Genomic DNA, 9,990 nt, shown 5'->3' with positions numbered 1-9,990 from the left:
TTGTCACATGGGATGAATCCTATGCTGCCAAACGTGTGATGGATCTAGGTATAGAAGAAGACAACCAAATGTATTTCCATTATGAAGACAGTAAGGAAAACAAAGGTGGTCTACAAGATATGAAGGAGTCATGAGCCCACACCAGCAATTATGTATTCTACTTTTACTGTTGTAGCACATTTTATTTGTTTTAAAGAATCTTTAGAAAAGTAGTGAACGATATTCACTTGTTGAGTCATGGTTTTCTGTAAGCCATAGAAAGTGTCAGTGACCTTTGTGAGCCTTCCCCTATATAAAGGGCATTAGGCAAAGAAGTGAAGAAAGAGTTGGAGGATTTAGCTAGAGAATTACTCTGAAAGCATTAGAGAGTCCTCTAGAGAAAAATACTCACCTTAAGAGACATATTGGTTCTCCATCTCTCTTAAAGTAGAGAAAACTCTAGTTCAGCTTATGTTTGTTTAAGCATTCAGTTTGTGTGTTCGTTGTAATATATGAGTGTTGTGATCTTTTCAAATTAAATAAAAGTTTCATTCAAGAAGGGAACGTTATCCCCTTGAACCTTATATATCAAATGAGTTATCTTTCTGCTTAATAAGTTCCATCATAAACACAATAAGGATTTTTTAATTAGAGATTACGATCGAAGGTAGGAAATGAAATAGATCTGTGCTGAGCTTGATCTAAGGAAGACAAGACAAGGTTGGGGTTAGCTATCTTGGTAAAGCCGGAAGCTCAGAACGCCGGAGGTTCCATTGTCTACTAAATTCAGGTATTGGTCAAAACTCTCTAGTTAAAAAATTATTATTGCGAAGCATGGTGGGCTGTTAAATTGTTAAAGTAATTTATTTCGATGTATAAGTAGTAAAGTTATGATAACTAGTACGTTAAAAGTCATTAATCAAGAAACAAGTGAACATTAATTGATATTAATTTATAAATAGTATTATTTAAAAGGTCATTGGTATCAAAAAGAAATACCAATTAGAAGTTCGTTGGTATTCCATTTAGAAGTTCGTTGGTACCAAAGAACAATGCCAACTAGGCTTGCCTAGGTTGTTGTTGGTATACCATCGACATTAAAATCAATACCAAACCATCAACGACAAAAGTGTCGGTTAGAGTACAAGTAGACCCTACTTAGTAGAGTCCAAGAGGACCCTACTTAGTAGAGGATGAGAAATCCTCAATTCAAAATCAAACATACTTTCTCTCTCCTCTTTTCTTCTTCCAATTTATAGGGTTTCACTCAACGCTGCTAATGTTATTTTAATTTGATGAGTATTATTTCATTTTATATATGTTATTTTTAAATATTATTTTATGTAAAATAGCACGCTTGAGTTGAAGTAAATAAGTAAATAACATATTATTTTAGTAAAATAACACAAGATTTAAGCAAAATAACATAAAATTTAAGCAAAATAACTTAAATATATTGGGTATGGAGTACCATGACCCATAGTACTCCAGGAGTATATAATACTAACTCTAATACCAAACTGAAAATAAATGACAATACAGACTATTATTGTCTATGCCGTAAATTTTATCTCATGGAAAGTTAGATCTAAAAGAATTACTCGATCAATTATAACATATTGTGATACATCAAATATCACTATACTTTTACCATCTTTAGAAAACATAGTTTTGATTTTAACTATTACTCTGTAGTACTTTACAGTTTACCTATGGAGTAATTCTTTATTTAACTTATCACCTTAATTTTCTTACCCAAGATCACTTATCAATCATGATTCAAATACCACTTGCTGGGCTTGGGTCTTCCCATCACGACCACACATTAGTAATTTTTTTTTTTATTTTTTATTTATTTTTTAAAATTTTAGCTTTGGGCCTTACTTACACGGAATGATTTTGGGCACCTTCTCAAAAGTCTCACACAAGAATGTTAGTGAGCCATTTTGGGCTTATAGAGAAAGTCTATGTATACCCCTACATAAGCCATTTTTATTATATTAGTGAGGATTATTAATGACCCAACTCCAAAATATACAAGTTTGGACAAGGTTAAATTGTATTTTTAGTTTAAAATCCAAACTCACATCAGCCCAAAAAACCCACTTTGGCCCTATAAGCCCAACATTCTTGTGTGATCTTTGGCAAAAGATTTTTTACATAGGCTTGGTCTAGTCTCGATTTTTCACTTCTAATCTATCTTTATCAACTTTCTATGGTTTTTGTCAAAAAAAAATCAACTTTCTATGGTTAACAAATGCCACAATAAATTTACTCTAATTGCCTTGTCAAAAAAAAAAAAAAAAAAAAAAAGAATTTTTTTTATCCTTATAAATTTTATGCCATCTTCCTTTCTTTCTCCTCCCTTACTTTTAACCTTAGTTTGTTGAACCTCTCATACCGCAACCACTGTCCTGTACAACCACCCCCTGCCTGTGCACCTATCACCACACCCACTACACTGTTACCGCCTCTTCACCACGCACCAACCACCGCACCTACCTAGGCCACCGCTACATTCCTGCCACTACACTAATCACCGCACTTGGATTAAAAGCTTATTTCATAAATTAATTTGTATACACAAAAATTAAATTAAAGATTTATTTATTTTAATTAATTAATATACAAAAAATTAACTTTAAAATCTTATTTCATAAATTAAATAATTATTAAACATAAATCAAAGAAAATTTTGAAAAATACCACCAATAATTTTACTTATTTTTTACAAAACCACCAATAATTTAATTTATTTTTTTATTTTTACCACCAATTATTCATTAAAACCTTAAAAAATACCACCTCTTTCCCAAACCCACCAACATGACGTCATTGTGGGCCCCCCTAACTACTTTCTCCTTAATTTCCTTCCTTTTCCATCTTTATTCTCACGATTCTTGTTCTCCCCATTACTTCCCTCTCTCCTCATTAAGGGTCTGTTCACATTTACTGAACTGGGCTGAACTGAACTGAATACAGCTGAAATAACTATTTTATGAGAGAATGAAATTAGGAGCTGAACTGAACTGATTAGAGCTTAACTGAACTGATCTGAAATTAAGCTGAAGTGAACAGGCCCTAATAGGCACTATTGAATTCTCACCCACCCTAATTGAACGTGAAACACTATATTCATCACTTCTCTTTCATTCTCTCTCTTTTTTCTTTCTAATATAGGGTTTTCGGTACTTTTCACAGTAAAAAAAAATTGCAGTGGAGGGATCAAAAGCGTAGCCAAATCAACTGCATTGGTGTGGGGGGGGGGGGGGAAGGTTTAAATTCTGGTGTTGAAAGTCAGCGAGGGAAAGGACAAAATCGGCGTAAATTTTGTTTTTTAATTGATAATGGCAAACCCTAGATTTTGTACAAAGATCAAATTGCATCCTTAATTACCAATTAACAAATCACAAAATAAGAACCAATTTTGCTACAACATAACCCTAGAATCAAAACCCCAAATGTAATTTATAAACCCTAATTTCAATTGAACCCCAAATTGATTTCAAAAACCTTAATTGAATATACATTCCTGATAACATGCTTATGCACTCAATTTTGAATTTTTGAAAGTCTTGTAAAATTATAGTTCCCCGTTCCTTTTTATTTGATTCATTTGTTTTTTTACACTGTTTCTAATACACATACTCAACAATAGTTTGTTCAACTATGTACATAAAGAAATTGGTAGTATAAAAATTTGATAGATTGAACCACAAATCAATACAAAATTATCAAGATCTCACTTAGAAGAATATTCATAATTAAAAAACTTTTAGTATTAAAAGTTAAATGTTTCAAATGGGACAAATGAACAATGGAGAGACTAATATAAATTGACATTATCATTTATAGGAGATAAATCACTCAAACAAACATACGTACTTCGTAGTTTAAACGTGCTAATTAATTGGCTACAAATCTCAATGATACAAGCAAAAAGAATATAGAAATTATTACAGAATTAAACAAAATGACATTGAAACAACTACCACAATAATAACGGGAATTCCATGTTAATCTTCATAATTGACAAACTTTGTCAATCTAAGGTCATTTATGGTATTTCAACCTATTAAGTTGAGGATATGATTGTCAAATTGCCTTGATAATTTGGATTACTACCCTTGACTAAGCATCCACGTATAAATAGCCTTGCATAGTTGGACTTCACGGACTATACCACACGTTCAATGCCGTTACTAGTAGTCAACAAATTTTCAATGCCATAGCTTGATTTCATTAATGGGTACACACGTGGCATAATTTGATTTGGAAAAAATGAGGCATTATTTGATTTGGTAAAAATGAGTTGAGGCATCTGATTTTACGAAGACCTTGGATTTTTATGTAAAATTGTTATTTAACTTTGTTTATTTGTGTAAATCATCAACATGTAAATAAATAGAATAATTAGGTAAAGTAGAACTTCAAAATTATATTGTGAATTAAGAGTATTGTAGTTTAATTTGTGAATTGTTATAAAATATAAATTTGTATTGTAGATCTCTGGAATTGGAAATAGAATTGTTCAAAACACAATTGATTTATATCTGAACTAATTGAAATATTATATATGTGTTATGTAGGATGTTTCTCAGATCCTTGGTACATGGTATCTGCTTACTAAATAAGTGTTGGGCGTTTACTTAGAGGCCCATTGACACAAAGTGTATGTTTTTATATACCAACAATGACAAGGATATATTAAGGACAAGTGGACAACAAGTCCATAAAAATTATATGACATTTATTTGTATAATAATATCACATAATATGCTAACAAAAACATATATAAACAATTGCCATAAAGAATTAATATATTATGAAAATTTGAGTCATAAAAGATTTAATCAACGAAATAAATATTTTAAGAAGATAATGATTTATAGGCAGATTAAATTTTGTTTTGTTTGGGAAATAATTAGTTTGTGTCGGTGATTAGCGTTTGGGTTAATTTGTATGTTCTTTTGGAGACTATAATAAAGTAAATTAAACAAATAAAAGTGTCGGTAAAAACAAAAACATAATGCCAATTTCTATTTAAAGTTTGCAATTATTGACATTATTACTCTCCTTTTGATGAGTTGTTGATATCATATATTTTTTTTTAATCTCTTTGTAAAGATCGATATTCCCATCTACTTTATGTTTCGCTCTATCTCTCTCAACCCAAATGCACACATGTACTTCCAATCATTAGTTTATTTTTTATTTTTTTTTATTTTTTCAATTATCTTAGTTCCGGCATAAAAACCCAAAGAAGCATTGTATAGCGACTTTTATTATGAGATGGAGGAAGTACTAATTATAAAGTACTCCCTCCGTTTTTAAATACTTGCTCCATTTCTCCATGCGCGGAGCTTTAGGAGAAATTGGAGAAAGTAATAAATTATAGAGGTAGTGGTGTTAGTGGAGGGTAAATTAGAGGAGAGAGAAACTAAAAGTAATAAAATTGGGTCCCACTAGTAGAGCAATTATTTAAAAACGGATGGAGTACTTCTTTTTAGGTCTTGTAGCACAATACTTTTCAATAAAAATATTAAACTTGGTCCATAATATAGTATTTGTAATTTTGGACATATCATATAATTCAATCATATACAATCACCTACTTATTTTTTAGGCCTTGTTGCACATTAAAGTTCAATAAAATATAAAACTTGGTACACGATTTATGATTTGTAATGCATATACCATGTAAGTTCAATCATCTAAAATCATCAGACCCGGCTATTAGGCTGTGCAAACAGTCCAACAGCACAGGGCCTCATAACAATACAACGCAAAAACAAATATGATGTTGAACATGGTATAGTTGGTATAGAGGTCTCCTAAAGATCCTCGAGGGGCGTATGGATCAAATCCTGTTGCTTACATATTCACCTTTTTTTTCTGTATTAAGTTTCTTCAATTTTTCCTTCTTCGGTTCTATTGGGAATGAGTTAATAATTTCCTCTATTGGGAATGAGTTGTATATAGTACTAGGTATATGTATTTATTATGCTGAATTTTTTTGGGCTGTTTTTTCCCCCTAAATTTAACAATTTCCTCTACATAATATATTAATATATTACGTATTGTATATATTATGCCATTGTATAGTGAACATCGGGGATAAGTGAACTACCCCTTCTTTTAAATAGTACTCCGTAATGAAAGTTAAAGTGTCGTATTTAATATTCGTATGAAGTAAGAGTACCTCACATCAAAATAATTCTCAATATTATCTTTGACTTAAAAAAAAATAGTCTAAGTTACTGTATTTAATTGTTGTGTAAAAAAAAAAAAAAAAAACCTAACGAAATTTACACAGAGTTGTATAAATAGCACAGGGCCCCGTGAATGTTTAAGACGACCCTGATAATCATCTACTTCTTTTTAAGCCTTGTTGCACATTACGTATTGTATATATTATGCCATTGTATAAGTGAACATCGGGGATAAGTGAACTACCTATTCTTTTAAATAATACTCCGTAATGAAAGTTAAAGTGTCTTATTTAATATTCGTATGAAGTAAGAGTACCTCACATCAAAATAATTCTCAATATTATCTTTGACTTAAAAAAAAATAGTCTAAGTTACTGTATTTAATTGTTGTGTAAAAAAAAAAAAAAAAAACCTAACGAAATTTACACAGAGTTGTATAAATAGCACAGGGCCCCGTGAATGTTTAAGACGACCCTGATAATCATCTACTTCTTTTTAAGCCTTGTTGCACATTACGTATTGTATATATTATGCCATTGTATAAGTGAACATCGGGGATAAGTGAACTACCTATTCTTTTAAATAATACTCCGTAATGAAAGTTAAAGTGTCTTATTTAATATTCGTATGAAGTAAGAGTACCTCACATCAAAATAATTCTCAATATTATCTTTGACTTAAAAAAAATAGTCCAAGTTACTGTATTTTTGTTGTGTGAAAAAAAAAACTAACGAAATTTACACAGAGTTGTATAAATAGCACAGGGCCCCATAAATGTTTAAGACGACCCTGATAATCATCTACTTCTTTTTAAGCCTTGTTGCACATTACTTTTTAGTAAAATATTAAACTTGGTCCACAATTTATGATTTGTAATACATATACCATTTAAGTTCAATCATCTATAATTATCTACTTCTTTTTTAGTCTTACTGCACATTACTTTTCAATAAAATATTAAACTCGGTCCACAACATAGTATTTGTAATGCATATATCATGTAAGTTCAATCGTCTACTTCTTTTTAAGTCTTGTAGCACACAGTACTTTTCAATAAAATATTAAACACGGTCCGCAATATAGTATTTGTAATTTTGGACATAACATGTAATTCAATCATATACAATCACCAACTTGTTTTTAGGCCTTGTTGCACATTACTTTTCAATAAAATATTAAACTCGGTACACAATTTATGATTTGTAATGCATATACCATGTAAGTTCAATCATCTACAATCACCTACTTCTTTTAAGTCTTATTGCACATTAATTTTTAATAAAATATTAAACTTGGTCTACAATTTATGATTTATAATGCATATACCATTTAAGTTTAGTCATCTACAATTATCTAGTTCTTTTTTTTTTATTTTGTTGTACATTACTTTTCAATAAAATATTAAACTCGATCCACAATATAGTATTTGTAATTTTGCACATATCATTTAAGTTCAATCATCTACAATCACATACTTCTTTTTAGGTCTTGTTGCACATTAATTTTCAATAAAATATTAAACTCGACATATATCATGTAACTTCAATCATCTACAATCATCTAAATCTTTTTAAGTGTTGTTGTAATAAGTCATTAAATATTATATTATTGTATGTGAGTTTATATACAAAAGTATATGGTGTAGTGCGTATTTCAAAGAATTATCGATAAAATTGTTAAAAACACGTATTACTCCTTACATTTCTTAAAATTTTCCAAAAATTACTCCCTCCGTCCCTAAATTACATTCCTACTTATAGCATTTGTTCCTCAAATAATAGAGAGAAGTAGGAATGTAATTTAGGGACGGAGGGAGTATGTAATTATCGATTATTAGGGATATCAACACAATAATTTTATCATATAATTATTTCGATAAACATAAATGAACAACTCCAACTATTAATTTGTGCTCGGGTTTTTATCTTTATATTTTTGAAAGAATTTGTGCTCGTGTTAAAATTAGTGTCATTTTTTTTCCAATACCCTATATTGAATACTATATATAACAATTCTGATTGTCCTCCTCAAACTCTTCATGCAAATCGAAAAGTAATATGTATGTATGAAATTTTCTGTCACAATACCTTAAGTTCAATGTACTACGAAACCCACTTGACTTATTTTCAATCACAATAATTTACTAACACGGTTAGACCACATACTATTTTTAAATTCAATCATTCAATAATTAAGATATAATTTATCTTTTGCTCAAAATGTAACACTATTTAAAAATGGAAGGGAGTTAATATTGTATATGTTGCTACAAAATTTTGATGTACCTACCAGCATTAAATGTCTTATATTTGTATTTAGCTTTAATGATAACTTGTTAACCAAGAAATTTGTTGACTCTTGATGAATTACATCTATATATAGAGGGAAAGTAGCACAAGGTTTCAATATTATCAATCTCCTTTCCCCTTTTTATATTGTTTTTATCTTTCAATTGACCTTACTTTTCTTACTAGTTTCTATCTCTTATTGCAATGACTAGACGTGCAAGAACAATAAGTGGAAATGTAGGTCTTATGTTTTTCATTCCACTTTCCGAGCTTGTATTTGAGATGGATTTCACATCATTTCAATACCTTTTCAAAAATCTTAAAGAACCAACTTGTTTCATAGTACTTTCAATGAAAAATAGCTTATTTGATTATTAATCCTTCAAACCCTAATAACGATACACTTAACAACCTTTTTATGAGGCCAATTGATGGAAACGGTGTGCCACGACCCGCTCATTTACCCAACTATCACGACATACTCAATACGTTGTGAATTTCATATTTTTTGAGGTGGTGTCTTGGATACCAACAATTCAACCCAAACAATTTAGTTCCAGCTTTGCATATTCTAGATCCGATGCCTGTTTTATATATAGATGCACGCAAGTCAGATGAGTCGCGTACGAAAGGCTCGAGCTTGAGGAACTCATCTTTGAATGAGTGTGTCTTTAGATGTTAAAATAAATTGCAAAAATGTGAAGTCTACTAGTGATATATAATGGGTTCCTGTGTATACAATGTTATTATATTGAACGACCTTTTTTATTTCCTTTACACATAATCTTATTAGCTTACTCAACACACCTCTAATTCCACCTAAAATGTCTATAATTGTACATAGTAATATTTAACTGTGTAATAATACATAAGAATGAATTAATAGTTACATTATATGTTATATTTAATTTCATTGAAAATACGAATGAAATTTTAAAATAATAAATGAAATTTCATTGAAAATACGAATGAAATTTTAAACTAATTAATGAAATTTTATTTTAAAAAGTTAATATCAACAAAGTTAATTTCAATACTGATATCAAAAGTTAATTTTAATACTGATATCAGTACATAGTTTTTTAAATTAATCAAAAGTTAAGTAAATATTTATAAATTATTCAAAGTTAATTTCAATACATTTTTTTTTTTTTTTGCTGAAAAGGTATAGGTAGTAAACTAGTAATGCATAAGAAGCTAGAATGTAGTATAGACTAGCTTAGGTTATTTAAGGATAATCTTGACTTCAACATGCAAGACTTTGAATTCAACATGTAAGACTTTGAATTCAATGATGACTTTGGACTTTTTTGCCCATTTACCACTAGATGATCTTGGCTTCTTTGACAAGTTATTATCAAATAAACAATAACTATATACTAAAAGACACACCAGCAATAACACGTGTCATCTCCTGGTGTGTCTTTTAATTTTGATTAATTTTTTTTTTGGTTAAAATTTATTTAATGTAAATTTTTAATAAGGTAAATAAAAATTGGCAATGTAAATAG

The sequence above is a fragment of the Chenopodium album genome, chromosome 18 (assembly GCF_948465745.1).
Source record: "Chenopodium album chromosome 18, dcCheAlbu1.1, whole genome shotgun sequence".
NCBI classification, from domain to species: domain Eukaryota; kingdom Viridiplantae; phylum Streptophyta; class Magnoliopsida; order Caryophyllales; family Amaranthaceae; genus Chenopodium; species Chenopodium album.
This window is presented reverse-complemented; position numbering follows the sequence as displayed.